Genomic DNA, 13,750 nt, shown 5'->3' on the forward strand with positions numbered 1-13,750 from the left:
GTGTGTGTCACTGTTCCCATTATTTCCTCTGAAGCCTCGTGCTCTTAATGGCCCATCAGGAACTACCCAGAATGAAGAGTGAGCTTCTGAATCAAGAAGCCTGGAGCTCATGCCTCCTCTGTCACCTCTAGTCACACTACCAGCAGCTTTGTGGCATTCTTCTCCTCAGAGTCTGGGTTTCATCAATTAAACGGGAATGACTGCATCATCAACATCCTCTCCATTGTCATTCTGATGTAAACCAGCAGTGACACGTGACCTAGGCTTACCGGTCCGGTTCTCTTCCCCAGCCTTGCGTTCCTAAGAGCCACACAGGCCACAATTCTGCTTGCTTCAGCCTCTCAAAAGCTGGGATTCCAGCCGGATCTGAGTTCCAGACCAGTCTGGTCTACAGAGCTAATTTCAGGACAGGCTCCAAAGCTCAGAGAAACCCTGTCTGGGAGGGGGAGGAGGGGCGCCTGGGATTCCAAGTGTGAGCCATCTTGTCCTGTTTAGCCAGCTCTTGTTAAGGCTCCTTAAGTCTGGCGGGTGAAGCAGAAGAGCTAACAGCTTCTTGGAGAAAGTGGTATCCAGGCAGAGACCAGAATGATTAGCAGAAGCAAGGTTTTCAGGCAACGAAATACCATGAGCACATTTGGGGAACTAGTTCAGCCAGGCAGGGTAGAGTGTGGTTGAAAATAAGGCTGTGGCCAGACGGGAAGGGCCTTGGAGGGCCTCGGAAAGCCACACTAAGATCGCGCACTTTGTCTCAAGCCATTTGACCACAGACCAGTCACCTGGATTACACAATGGGGAGAGACACTGAACAGCACGGACCAGACTGGAGGCAGGAAAGCTGACAGGGAGACTAATAACCCAGGCAAAATAGGAAGGTCACCTGGTAAGGGGACAGAGGACTGGTGGGTGTGGGCAGATCTGGGAGAATTGGGAGGCAGGCTAGACTGGTGGACTGAACAGAGAGTGGTGGGGATGATGGAACAGAAACAGGAAGGGTGTTTTCCATGTTGCCCCAGAGGCGATCTGTTCTACTAAGATGAATCGGTATCTCTTTCCTGGCTGCTGGAGGCCGGAAATGCATGACTTGGATGACAAGCAAAAATTTCCATATGTTTTTGTAGACTGTATGGCCACAGAAGGTGCTTCTGGGGTTCTAGCTTAAGAATTGAAAGGGCACAGGGGATAAGAGCACTGGGTGTTCTTCCAGAGGTCCTGAGTTTAATAACCATATGGTGGCTCACAACCATCTCTAATAGAATAGAAATAAGATTTAAAAAAAAAAAAAGAATAAAAGGGCTGCCTGGTGGTGGTGGCTCTCAGGAGGCAGAGGCAGGCAGATCTGAGTTCAAGGCCAGCTTGGTCTACAAATGAGTTCCAGGCCAACCAGGGCTACACAGAAAAACCCCGTCTTTAAAAACAAAAGCAAAACAATAAGATACATACATACATACCATATATACATATATACATTTGAAAGGGCTGTGTGTCCAAATCAGTGGTGGTAACCACAAAGTTTCCTCAGGAAGGGGGGTTACTTGGGAGATTAGTGCTGGAGATTGAAGTCACACCTTTATACGTACAAGGCAAGTGTGCAACCACTGAGCTACACCCTCAACTTTCTCTTGCCTATTTTATTTTCACTTTATGGACTGGGGTGTTTTGCCTACATTAATGTCTGTGTACCCTGTATGTGGCTAGTGCTCAAGGAAGCAAGAAGCAGGCCATCAGATTCCCTGGAACTGGAGCTACAGATGCTTGTGAACCACATGGGCACTGGGAATGGAATCCAATTGCTCTGAGGGAGCAGCTGTGTTCTTAAACCATTGAACCATCTATCTGGCCCATTAGTACTTTTAAAAAAGATTTCTTTTGTTTATCTTTTTCTTTAAAAAGGGTTTCTCTGTGTTGCCCTGACTGTCCCGGAACTCACTCTGTAGACCAGTCTGGCCTTGAACTCAGAGATCTGCCTTCCTCTGCCTCCCATAGTGCTAGAATTAAAGATATGCAACACCACCACTGGGCGGTTTATTTTACTTAGATGCATATGTGTTTCTGAGTGAATGCGCACGCAGGTCAGAAGATGGCACCAGATCTCCTGGAGCTGGAGTTAGAAATTGATGTTGTTATGATAATGTGTGACGATTCCATGGCAGGTGAGGGTAACCAAGGTGAGGACCAACATGCCAGGCACACAGCGCTTAGTGAGAAGTTTTATTAGAAAGGGAAGGGGGGGTGGGGAAGGAAAGAGAAGAGAGGTAAAGAGACAGAGACAGAGGACAGAAGAGAAGACGGAGACAGGAAAAGCCCTGTCTGCCCCAAGGGGAACAGCAGGAAAGAGGGAGCTGCAAAGAGAGCATCAGTGGGCAGGGGTCTTTCTTTTAAAGGGGTCCTTTGCACCTGCATCCTGACCAGAGTACTGCCTGAGTGTATTCTGCCAGGTGACAGGGGCAGGCCAGCATAATGCCTGAATCCTTACAGTTGTGAGCTGCCCGATGTAAGTGCTGGTATTTACCTCAGGTCCTTTGGAAAAAGTCATCTCGCCAGCCTCTCTTTTCTATTTTAGTTTGAGACAAGGTCTCACTAAGTTGCCCATTACTGGCTGTGATAGATGGCTTTTGACCCACCCTATGTCTGCTTGCTACCTCATAAGGGACATTCCTGTTCCAGTCCAGGAGAACTAAAAAAAACAAAGAACAAAGTCATTCGAGTTATACTGCAGCTGCCAGTCCTGGCAAGCTCAAAGTGGTTACTGTTGGATGTGGGAAGGTGGGGAGAAATGTGATGTCACATAGATTAAGTGACATCGCTGCGCTTGGTCATCTGGGGCCCCAAAGAACAAGCAGAATCCACACATTTGTCAGATTCACTGAGAAAAACGACATAGAAAATGGGATGTCCAAAAATCCCCTAAAGAACCAGGCATGCTAAATAAATAGTGCATGTCTATAATCCTACACTATGAAAGTGGCGGCAGGAGGATTGCCAGGATTTAGGACAACCTTGGCCAGACACGTTTGCATAGTGAGATCACATCTCAAAAAAAAATGTTTTCTTTTTTTTTAAAAGATGAGGAATTCTGGAAATGTAACTCAGTTGATAGAGTGTTTGCCTCACAGCACCAAAAAAGCCAGGTGTGATGCCAAAGGTCCGCATTCCCAGCAGATGGGAGGATCAGAAGTTTAAGGTCATCTTGGATACTCAGCAAGTCTGATTCCTGCCTGGGCTACATGGGATGCATCTCAAAAAAACAGAGAGAGAGGGGGATGGATTAAAGAGAGCACCATGGTGTTCACCTTTAATCCCAGCACTTTCCTTTTATAGTTGCAGAAAAGGCTTCTAATGAAGTTCCACATCCCAATCATGACAAAATCCTGGAAGAAACTAGGACTAGAAGATACTTCAATGTAGTAACAAAACTGGGGTCAACACGTCACTAAATGGGTTAAGACTGTTAGGAATGACGACACTAAAAGACCACTTTACACCCATGAATCAGCAGTTTGATTGTGGAAATGGCTGCATTGCCTAAAATGGCTTATGATTCTGTGAAACCCTTCACTGGGGGGAAAAAGCCTACAATTTATATGGAAACACAAGAAAACCTTGAATATCAAAAGCAGCCTCAGCAGGACAACACAGGAGGTATTACAGTACCTAACTGCTCTTCCTTTTTTCCAGCTTCTCTCCTCCCCTGCCTCCTTGCCCTTCTTTCAGACAGGCTCTTCTAGCTGTTGACCAGGTGGCCTTGAACTCAGAGATCACTACGTGGGCCTCTGCCTCTTCAGCACTAGGATTAAAGGCATGCACCACCATATGCACACCATTATGCCTTAAACGTTCGATGCTTCTGCCTCAGCCACTCAAGAGCTGGGATTAAAGGCCTGTGCTACCAGGCCTAGCAAACTTTAGGCTTAAGTTATCTCCCCACCAACTCCCCTTCTCTCAAATTGCACCAAGGCCTTCCATAACACATGTAATACAAGTACCCTACCACTGGCCTTTGAACTCCATTGTTTTGATTACGAACTTAAAAATTTTTAAAGCCAGGTATGGTGGATACTTGTTTGTAAATGCAGCCATAATGTAGAGTCAGGGAGATTGTACCAAATTCAAGGCCAGCCTAGTCTACACAGTGAGCTCTAGGCCAGCCAAGGCTACATACCATACTTTGGCCTTTAGGGGGAAAAAAAGCCAGCTAGGTGGTACATGCCTTTAATCCCATCACTCAGGAGGCAGAGAGTGTCGGATCTCTCTGAGTTCCAGGCCAGCCTGAGTTTACAGACATCCTGAGTTCCAGTACATCCTAGGCTACACAGAGGAGCCCTGTCTCAAAACACCAAGAAAAGATGGGTCCTGGTGGTGAACGCCTTTAATCCTTGCTCTGAGAGGAGCAGAGCAGATCTTTAGTTCCAGGTTAGAGACTAGCTTGCTCTACAAAGTAAGTTCTAGGACAACCAGGGCTACAGAGAAACCCTGTCTCAAAAACACAAAAACAAACAAAACTCTGGGTTTTGGCATTAAGACAGTGTTTAGGGGCTGCAAAGATTGCTCAGTGTTCTGCTCTTCCAGAAAGCCTGGGTTTGATTCCCAGAACCCACATGGCAGCTCAACATTCCAGTTCTAGGGGACCCAATGCCCTCTTTTGGCCTCTACCGCCACCAGGCATGCCCATGGTGCAAATATAAATTCAGGTAAAACACTCATACACGTAAAATAAACAAAATGTCTTAACAGAGAGGCAAGGTCTAGATATTAGCCTGACCTGACCTTGAATTTGATTTCTTCCTGACTCATCTCAGGAATGTTGCATATCCAGTTTAAAAATCCAAATACTTAAAAGAGTAATAAGCCATGCCTTTGATCCCAGCACTCAGAAGGCAGGGGAAGGTGTAACCTGTGTGTTTAAGGCCAGCCTGGACTACTTAGTGAAACCAAGTCTCAAACAACAAAACAGGCCAAATGTGCTTTTAATCCCAACAGTCAGGAGGCAGAGGCAGGAGGATCACTATGAGTTCCAGGCCAACCAAAACTAGAGATCACCCTGGCTCAAAGACAACAAAACACACACACACACACACACACACACACACACACACACACACACACACACCAAAAACATAAGCAAACAAACAAAACACACTCATGAGCAAGAGATGGCACAAACCCAGATTTCAGTCTGCAGCATCACACATACACACACACACACACAAAATAGGGACCTAAACACAGATGACAGTAGTTCCAGGATTTGGAAAGATCAAGAGTTCAAGGTTATTTTAGGTCATTCGGAGAGGTGCAGGACACGGGGTCTCAAAACAGGCAGCCAGGTAGTGGTGGTGCTCACCATTAGTCCCAACACTCAGGAGGCAGAGGCAGGTGAATATCTGAATTCAAGACCAGCCTGGTCTACAGGGTGAATATAGGGCAGCCATGATTACAAAGAGAAACTCTGTCTCAAAAAACCAAAACCATAACAAAGCATAACAAAAGCCAACCTAAATAAATGAATAAATAAAACAAGACTACTAAGGCAGAGAGATGCTATGGGGACAAAATAAAGCTATACCTACAGTGTCCAGCGCAGAACGCGCGCGTTGCTCCATAACACTACCATTTGCTTCTCTACAAAGAGATAAAAGATTCAGATACAGAGCCTGGCGTTGGTGGCGCACGCCTTTAATCCCAGCACACGGGAGGCAGAGTAAGGTATGAATCTCTGAGTTCGAGTCCAGCCTGGTCTATAGAGCTAGTTCCAGGACAAACACCGAATACAGTAGACTGCTTTTAGTGGGGAGTGAACTCTGCTACTATTACTACAAGAAAAAGTACACACCAATACCTCTTCTCAAGTCTCCCACCACAATCCCGCTCCATTTTTCTTCCCCGGGCTTCTGACCTGGACATATTTGTGGCTCCGTGAAGGCCCCGTCGAAGAGAAGTCGATAATTCTCTTGACCGTACAAAAGCTTGGCTCAGTCTTGAAGACCCCTCTTCTGCGCCAGAGTCCCTTTTCCCCACCAATAAACAGGATTCTTCCCACTGGAGTGGGAGGGGCTAGTAAGCAAAGGAGGAGAGGTTTTGCAAGGTTTTACAAAAGGCTCTTACTGGCTATTCCCAGCCTAGGAATCTCCATCTTGTTCAGGAAGGGTTGAAGGGTGGCTCCACCCCTCCTTTAGTGGGTGTGGCTACTAGGAGCCTCTAAAGAAGGTTGAAACAGTCTGAGGAAGTGGGAGGTGGGCCTCGGAGGTGACTATCTCAGGTCTACTCTCTTGCTTGTTTGGTTTGGTGGGTTTTTTTTGGGGGGAGGGGTTTTTTGTTTTGCTTTGGTTTTTTGAGCTAGGCTACACTTCTGTAGCCCCGACTGGCCTCAAACTCACTATGTGGCTCAGGCTGGCCTCGAACTTGCGTCGATGCTTCCTGTCTCAGCTTCCTGAGTGCTGGGATCATGAGTCAGGCATTTGCCACCACGCTGGATTGATTTGCTTGATTTGCTTGTTCAAGACAGGGTCTCGGGCTGGGTGTTGGTGATGCACACCTTTAGTCCCAGCACTCGGGAGGCAGGGGCAAGAAGGATCTCTGTGTTCGAGGCCAGCCTGGTCTACAGAGCTCCAGACTCCAAAGCAATAAAGAGAAACCCTGTCTCGAAAAACCAAAAAAAAAAAAAAAAAAAAAGAGAGAGAGAGAGAGAGAGAGTCTCGGTATAGCTCAGCCTGGCCCCCAACTTCCCAAGTTGCCGAGGCTGACCTTCAATCTAAGATCCTCCTCTATGGCCTGCTGGATACAAGGATTTACTGGAGGATTTGACCACGCCCAACCAGTGCTTGTGATGTAATTTATGTCAGAGCTGAAAGGGAGTTTTGTGGGGGGAGGAGCAGGTTGAAGACATCAGGAAGTACTGTGTGAGACTGGCCAAGTCGCTGAGTAATCTGTCCACACCCTTGCTGCATAGACTTCTGTGGCTCCACAAGATAAAGTCCGGAGACCCAACCTGCAGTTTAAGTCAGGCAAATTACTCTAGTCCCCCCCCCCCCCCCCCCCCCCGCACTTCCAGCAGTGTGACCACATTGAAGGAATTACAGAAAAAGTACAAAGCCATGGCTGGGGTATCTCGCAGTTGGAGAGGACAACTCAGTTGTAAAATGAATTGTTTGCATGCTGGAATCCTCGGGTTCAAGTCTCCGGGCAACAACAAGAAAAGAAAATGAAAAAAAAAAAAAAAAAATTAAAAGGAGTCTAAGAAACTGGGAAAAATTCGAACTAGCCAGCAGATTTACCAATCAGGCTACTTTTAACCCAAATAATAGGCTTCCTCCGCCTTTAATCTTCCAGATGGGTAACTTTCCAGCTGTTTTCTCCCAGCTTAACCTGTGACTTCCAGCCTGATGATATACACTGGTCCAAGCAATCCTGTCACTGCCTCCCTGGGGTAGTAGTGGGAAGTGCTCCCTCTTCACATCTTGTTAGGGGCACATGCTGCCCGACACTGTCATGGGTGATGTTAGCCTTGATCACATGGCCATTCCCTCCCCGATCCCCCACTCCATTCTTTCCATAGCACATCCTTCTGGGGGTTTTTGTTTGTTTGTTGTTTGTTTGTTCTCGTTTTTTTTTTCTTGGTAGGGGTTTGTCTGTGTTCCATAGGCTGCACTCCAGCTCTATGTAGCCGAGGATGGCCTTGAACTCAGCTCCCAGGGCTGGGGTCACAGGCATGTGCCCCGTGCTTGGCAACTCCATCCTGTATTCTTCTAAGTTACAAACTCCACCCCACCCGCTAGAGTTAGAGTGGGCTTTTAAGTTCTATCTCCTGCAAGGAATGTGGATATTTATAATTTTTCTCCCTCACTTATTTATTCAATTATTTATATCAGTATGAACTCATGCATAGTTACTCTGTAGTTTAGATTACAATCCATATTCTTATTGATTTTGTAGTTCAAATGGTCCCATCTTCTTTTGGGGATATTTTTGTTGTTGTTGTTTCTTTGTTTTGTTTTTTTGTTGTTTTGTATTTTGGTGGGGTTTGTGGGGGGAAGTTATTTGTTTTTATTTAGTCTTTTTATTTTTTAAGATCTTCTTGGCTCTCTGGCACTACAGGGTACTATGGGTTTGTCTTTCATGTTTCCCTGCTCAAGTATAAGAATCTGTCATTTCTCCAAAGGTTCCTTTTTCCTTTTATTGGAGAATACAGTATTTAGAAGCCACTGCCTGAGTGCTGGCTCATTGCTGGTTGCCACTGGGGGATCTACTTGCACTTTTATTTTTAGTGTTTTTTAGCTTTTGTTGTTGTTATTGTTTTGTTTGTTTGTTTTTGTTTTTATGTTTTTTTTTTGAGACAGGGTTTCTCTGTGTATAGCTTTGGAGTCTGTCCTGGAACTAGCTCTGTAGCCAGGCTGGCCTCCAACTCACAAAGATCCACCTACCTCTGCCTCCCAAGTGCTGGGACTAAAGGCATGTGCCACAACTGCCCAGCTTTAGCTTTATTTTTATTTTCACTATTTTAAAAAAATGTTTTGAGGGCTGGGTGGTAGTGGCACACACCTTTAATCCCAGCACTTGGGAGGCAGAGGTAGGTGGATCTTTGTGAGTTCAAGGTCAGCCTGGTCTACAGAGTGAGTTCCAGGATGGCCAAGACTATGCAAAGAAACCTGTCTTGAAAAACAAACAAAAAATCTGTTGAGGCAGATCTCACTATGTAAACAAAGGCTGACCTTGAATTTATGATCCTGGTGCCTCAACCTCCCAAATGACCTCTGGGATTACTGGTGTGTGCCACCACGCCATCACACCCAGATTTAGACCTGTGTTTTTAAAATTGAGTAATATATCATATATAGACATCAAGCATATAAGTACAGTTTAAAGAATAATTATAAACTACACACCACCAGATCTGTTTTTAGCATTAATTATGTTCAGTCCTTTGTGTCTTCCTACTGAAACCTTAGCCTGACCTGCAAACCAGGACCAAGGAAGGGCCTTCTAAGAGCACCATATACCCATAGCACCTAATACTTATTCTTATCCTGATTATATATTAAGACATGTCTGTGGTCAGCAAGTCAGAAGATGCAGAAACACTTAAAAAAAGAAGCCAAGCCAGCATTATTCTGCTCTCCGAGTAGAACTTCCCAAGGACCAGAGGGGTCTGAGGATGCAGTGCGCTTTCTTAACGTCTGTCATGAGGCACAGGGCTGCTGAGCACATGAAGTAATGGTGTGTGTGGAGATTTAGTACAGGAACAGCATACAGGCAGGGAGGCAGCCCAGTTGGCACAATGCCAGTCTGCCCTGCACTTGCCTTGGGTTTGATCCACAGCACCATGTAAAACCAGTGTGATGACTCATGCCTGTGAGCTCAGCAGTCAGGAAGTGGAAGTAGGAGGCTTACCAGGTTCAAGGCTATCCTCAGCTACACAGCTCAGGCCAACCTGAGCTGTGTGAAACCAAGAAAGACAAGAGAGCATAAGATATCTCATTAACAACTTTTGGGCTTGGTGGTGATTTGAACATGTGATCCTAACTGAGACACAAAGATTGCCCTTAAATTCTAAGCCAGCTAGGGTCACATAGTGACTTCCAAGCTATTTTGGGCTTAGAGTGAGGTACTGTTTTAAAAAATAGAAACTGCCAGGCAGTGGTGGTGGCACATGCCTTTAGTCCCAGCACTGGGGAGGCAGAGGCAGGTGGGTCTCTGTGAGTTTGAGGCCAGCCTGGACTACAGATTTAGTTTTAGGATAGCCAGGGCTACACAGAGAAACCCTGTCCCCCAAAACAAACAAACAAATAAATGCAAAGTCAGGCATGATAACCCACACTTGCAACCACGGCATTGGAAGTAGAGTTGACAAGATAGGGAGTTCAAGGCCACCCTCAACTACACAGTGAGTTCAAGACCAGCCTGGGTTGTATGATAAACTCTTTCAAACAAAACAAAACAAGAAAACAAAAATCGTGGGCTGGGGACTGGAGAGATGTCTCAGTATTAAAAGCACTAGCTGCTCTTCCAGAGGACCTAGGTTCAATTCCTAGCACCCACACACCCACATGGCAGTTTTGTTTTGTTTTTTTTCTTTTTCTTCTTTTTAAATTTATTTATTATGGTTACAACATTCTGCCTGCATGCATCCTCTGCAGGCCAGAAGAGGGCATCAGATCTCATGATGGTTGTGAGCCACCATGTGGTTGCTGGGAATTGAACTCAGGACCTCTGAAAGAACAGTTAGTGTTCTTAACCTCTGAGCCATCTTTCCAGCCCCCAAGCCCCCACATGGAAGTTTAGAACTGTCTGTAACTTCAGTTCTAGGAGACCTAACACCCTCACTCAGACATGCAGGCAGGCAAAATAACAATGCATATACTAAATAAATTATTTTAACACTCAGGCTGGGGAGACAGTTCTGTTGGTAAAGTGCTTGTTGTTCAGTTCCTAGCATCCATGCCAGATATCCAGACTGTTGCACACCTGGAACCCTAGCACAGGGGAGTAAGAGATGAGGGTCTCTGGGGCAAGCTATCTCGCTAGACTAGTTGGAACCAGACCTTCACATACATATACATACATGTGTGAATATTCACACACAAATATACACATAATAAATAAAATGAGGTAGAGTGCAACTGAGAACTACTACCACCATTGATCTCTGTGTGGCCACACACACACACACACACACACACACACACAAACAGATAGATTGAGAATATGAAATAAATTCCTACCCAACATAAAAAAAAAAAAAACCCAGTTCCCCGTATCACCTGACCCAGGACAACATTCCTGACCCCTCCCCCCACAGTGGGAAATGAGGTCTGACTACTCCGCCAGGCCCTCAGTACTTTCAGATTCTCTGACTTTTTTACTTTGTTTTTAAGACAGGCTCACTCTATGTAGCCCTTTATATCCTGAAATCAGGCTAGCCTTAAGCTCACCAAAATCTGTCTCGCCCCTGCCCCAAGTGCTGGGACCAAACGTCCCACCACCACTCCTGCCTGGCTCTGACCTCTGTCCACTGATGAACTGGGAGCACCTTGAAGTGGCTTCTTATGAATTCACAGCTGGCAGAGAAGGAAGGCACAGAGTGGGATCTTGGCATAGTTGTGCTACTTCTCTGGGTGTCCTTGGGCATGTTGTCATTGCTGAACCCTTGCGGCTTTCCGTCTCTGTGGTAGAAATTTAGTTTAAGATGTGTTACATTTGTAGTCTGGCAGTGGTGGTGCACGCCCTTAATGCCAGCACTCGGGAGGCAGGCAGGTCTCTTGTTAGTTCCAGGCCAGCCTGGTCTACAAAGCTACCCAGAGAAACCCTATCTCAAAAAACAACAACAAAACCAAACAAAAAAATGTGTTACATTTGTTTATGCTGTGGAAAATTTGTTTAGTGATGCAAAGATGGGTTATATTCTTTTATGTTGTATTTGCTTAACTCTGTGAAGCTGTTACTGTGCTTGCCTAAAACATCCGATTGGCCTAATAAAGAGCTGAACGGCCAATAGCGAGGCAGGAGAAAGGATAGGCAGGGCTGTCAGGCAGAGAATAAATAGAAGGAAAAATCTGGGAGAAGGAAGAAAATAGAGCAAGAAAACAAGGAGAGGAGGACAGTAGGGGCCAGTCACACAGCCACCCAGCCACCCAGCAGCCACACAAACAGGCAGCCACACAGCCGCCACAGCCACCCAGCAGCCACACAGCCGCCACAGCCACACAGCAGCCACACAGCCAGGCAGCCACACAGCAGTCACACAGCCACACAGCCCCCACGCAGTCACCCAGCCACACAGCTACCACACAGCCATACCACAGTCACACGGCCACACAGTCATCCAGCCATGCAGTCACACAGCAGCCACACAGCCACATAGCAGCCACGCAGCCACCACATACCCACACCACAGCCACACAGCCATACCACAGCCACACAGACACATAGCCGCCACACAGCCACACTGCAGCCACACAGCAGCCACAGAGTAAGAGTGAAAGTAAGATATACAGAGGTAGAGCTGGAAGCACTCGGAGGCAGAGGCAGGCAGATCTCTGTGAGTTTGAGGCCAGCCTGGTCTACAAAGTGAGTTCCAGGACAGACTCCAAAGCAATACAGAGAAACCTTCTCTTGAAAAACAAAAAACAAAACCAAAAGATATACAAAAGAAAGGAAAAATCCCAGAGGCAAAAGGTAGATGGGATGATTTAGAAAGCTGGCTAGAAATAAGTCAAGCTAAGGCAGGGCATTCATAAATAATAATAAGCCTCCGTGTATGCATGTATGATTTATTTGGGAGCTATGTGTCGAAGAGACAAAGAACTAAGACAAAAGAGTAAAAGCCAAAGAGCCAAAAGAGTGAAAAACAAGCAACAACACATCTCTGTAAAGGGGTTGGTGAGAATCATGTCCTGCATGGAGTGTGTCTGCTTTTCTCACAGCACAAGACAGGTACACAGTCCAAGGCAAGACTCAGCGTGCAGCTCAGGAGGGACAGGTATCAGAAAGTGATATACCAGTGGTTCTCAGCCTGGGGGGGGGGGTTGACAGGAAGACAGTGACTCAGGGACCGCACCCTGCTGGGAAAAGGTTGTCTTTGCCGTTCACTCTGTCCTTCAGCCTTTTAATTTTAAATTCTTTTTTGGCAGTTGTGTCCAAGGCTACCACATAGCTGCCTGCTCATCTGAGTCTGGGCTCAAGAAAGCATAACTCTCCTCCTCCTCTTCCATCCTCCTGCCTCTTTCAGATACTGATTAGAGCCCAGGCAAGTTGTCCTTCTTCCTTTTCTCTGAAGCTCCATTCAGCTGCTAACTGAACCTTGCTGGCTTCCTCCAGCTCCTTCACCTGGCAGCTTCTGAGATTTCCAGTTTTCTTTTCAACAAAATAGTCCTCAAGGTAAAACAACAACAGCAACATAAACCCAAAAGATGTGTGTGTGTGTGTGTGTGTGTGTGTGTGTGTGTGTGTGTGTGTGTGTGATTGCTTCTTTGAGATGGATTCTTACCATGTAGCCCAGACTAGCCTCAAACTGGTGAACCTCTTTGCTGTTGTTGTTTTTCAAGATAGTTTCCCTGTACAACTTCCCTGGCTGTTCTAGAATTCACTTTGTAGAACAGGCTGCCTTCGAACTCATAGAAATCCACCTGCCTCTGCCTCTCAAATGCTGGGATTAAAGATGTGTATCACCACCACCTGAATAGCAGTGATCCTCTTAAGTGCTGGCAATACTGACTCATATCATGATTCTATCCTGGGAATACTCACCATTCTTCCCTCCATTCCCTGGGGTCAAGAGCTACCTGTCCTTCAAATGTCATTACTTCATTCACTAGTTCTTTCATTTGTTTGTCAGTTTGTTTGAGACAGGGTTTCTCTGTGAAATTGCCCTGGCTGTCCTAGAACTCATTTTGTAGACCAGGTTGGCCTCGAACTCATCGAGATCCTCCCCCCTTTGCCTCCCAAGCACTGGGATTAAAGGAATGTGCTATCACTTCCCAGTTAAATTAATAGCTTTTAAAAGATTTTTATTATCCCAAGGTTCAAAGAGAGTGGGGCAAGGAGTAGCGAACACTAGCCCAAGACAAACTAATTAGCCTCTGAACCTGCAAAATTCCGCTCCACAGTACTGAAACCCAAGCAGTCCATCTCTGCAGGACACAGACTCCTCCCAGGAGGCTTTTGTTCACGGCCAGACACAGCTTCCTTTAAGAATTTTTTGCTCAGATATGTCAGGCAGCCCCAGTTCTAGGGCATCTGATGTACTCTGGCTTCCATA

The 13,750-nt window shown here is 46.1% G+C and overlaps 1 protein-coding gene across 1 annotated transcript in view; it reads right to left on the reverse strand.

Annotated features, from left to right (window-relative positions):
- Wdtc1 (WD and tetratricopeptide repeats 1) overlaps positions 1-5,941 on the reverse strand; it is a 61,645-nt gene extending 55,704 nt beyond the window's left edge. Inside the window, exon 1 of the mRNA XM_051189032.1 lies at positions 5,894-5,941. The gene's annotated coding sequence lies outside the window, so the exon portion shown is untranslated. The remainder of the gene's footprint in view (positions 1-5,893) is intronic.
- Between the last annotated feature and the right edge of the window lie 7,809 nt (positions 5,942-13,750).

The sequence above is a fragment of the Phodopus roborovskii genome, unplaced genomic scaffold (assembly GCF_943737965.1).
Source record: "Phodopus roborovskii unplaced genomic scaffold, PHOROB, whole genome shotgun sequence".
In the NCBI taxonomy this organism is placed as follows: Eukaryota; Metazoa; Chordata; class Mammalia; order Rodentia; family Cricetidae; genus Phodopus; species Phodopus roborovskii.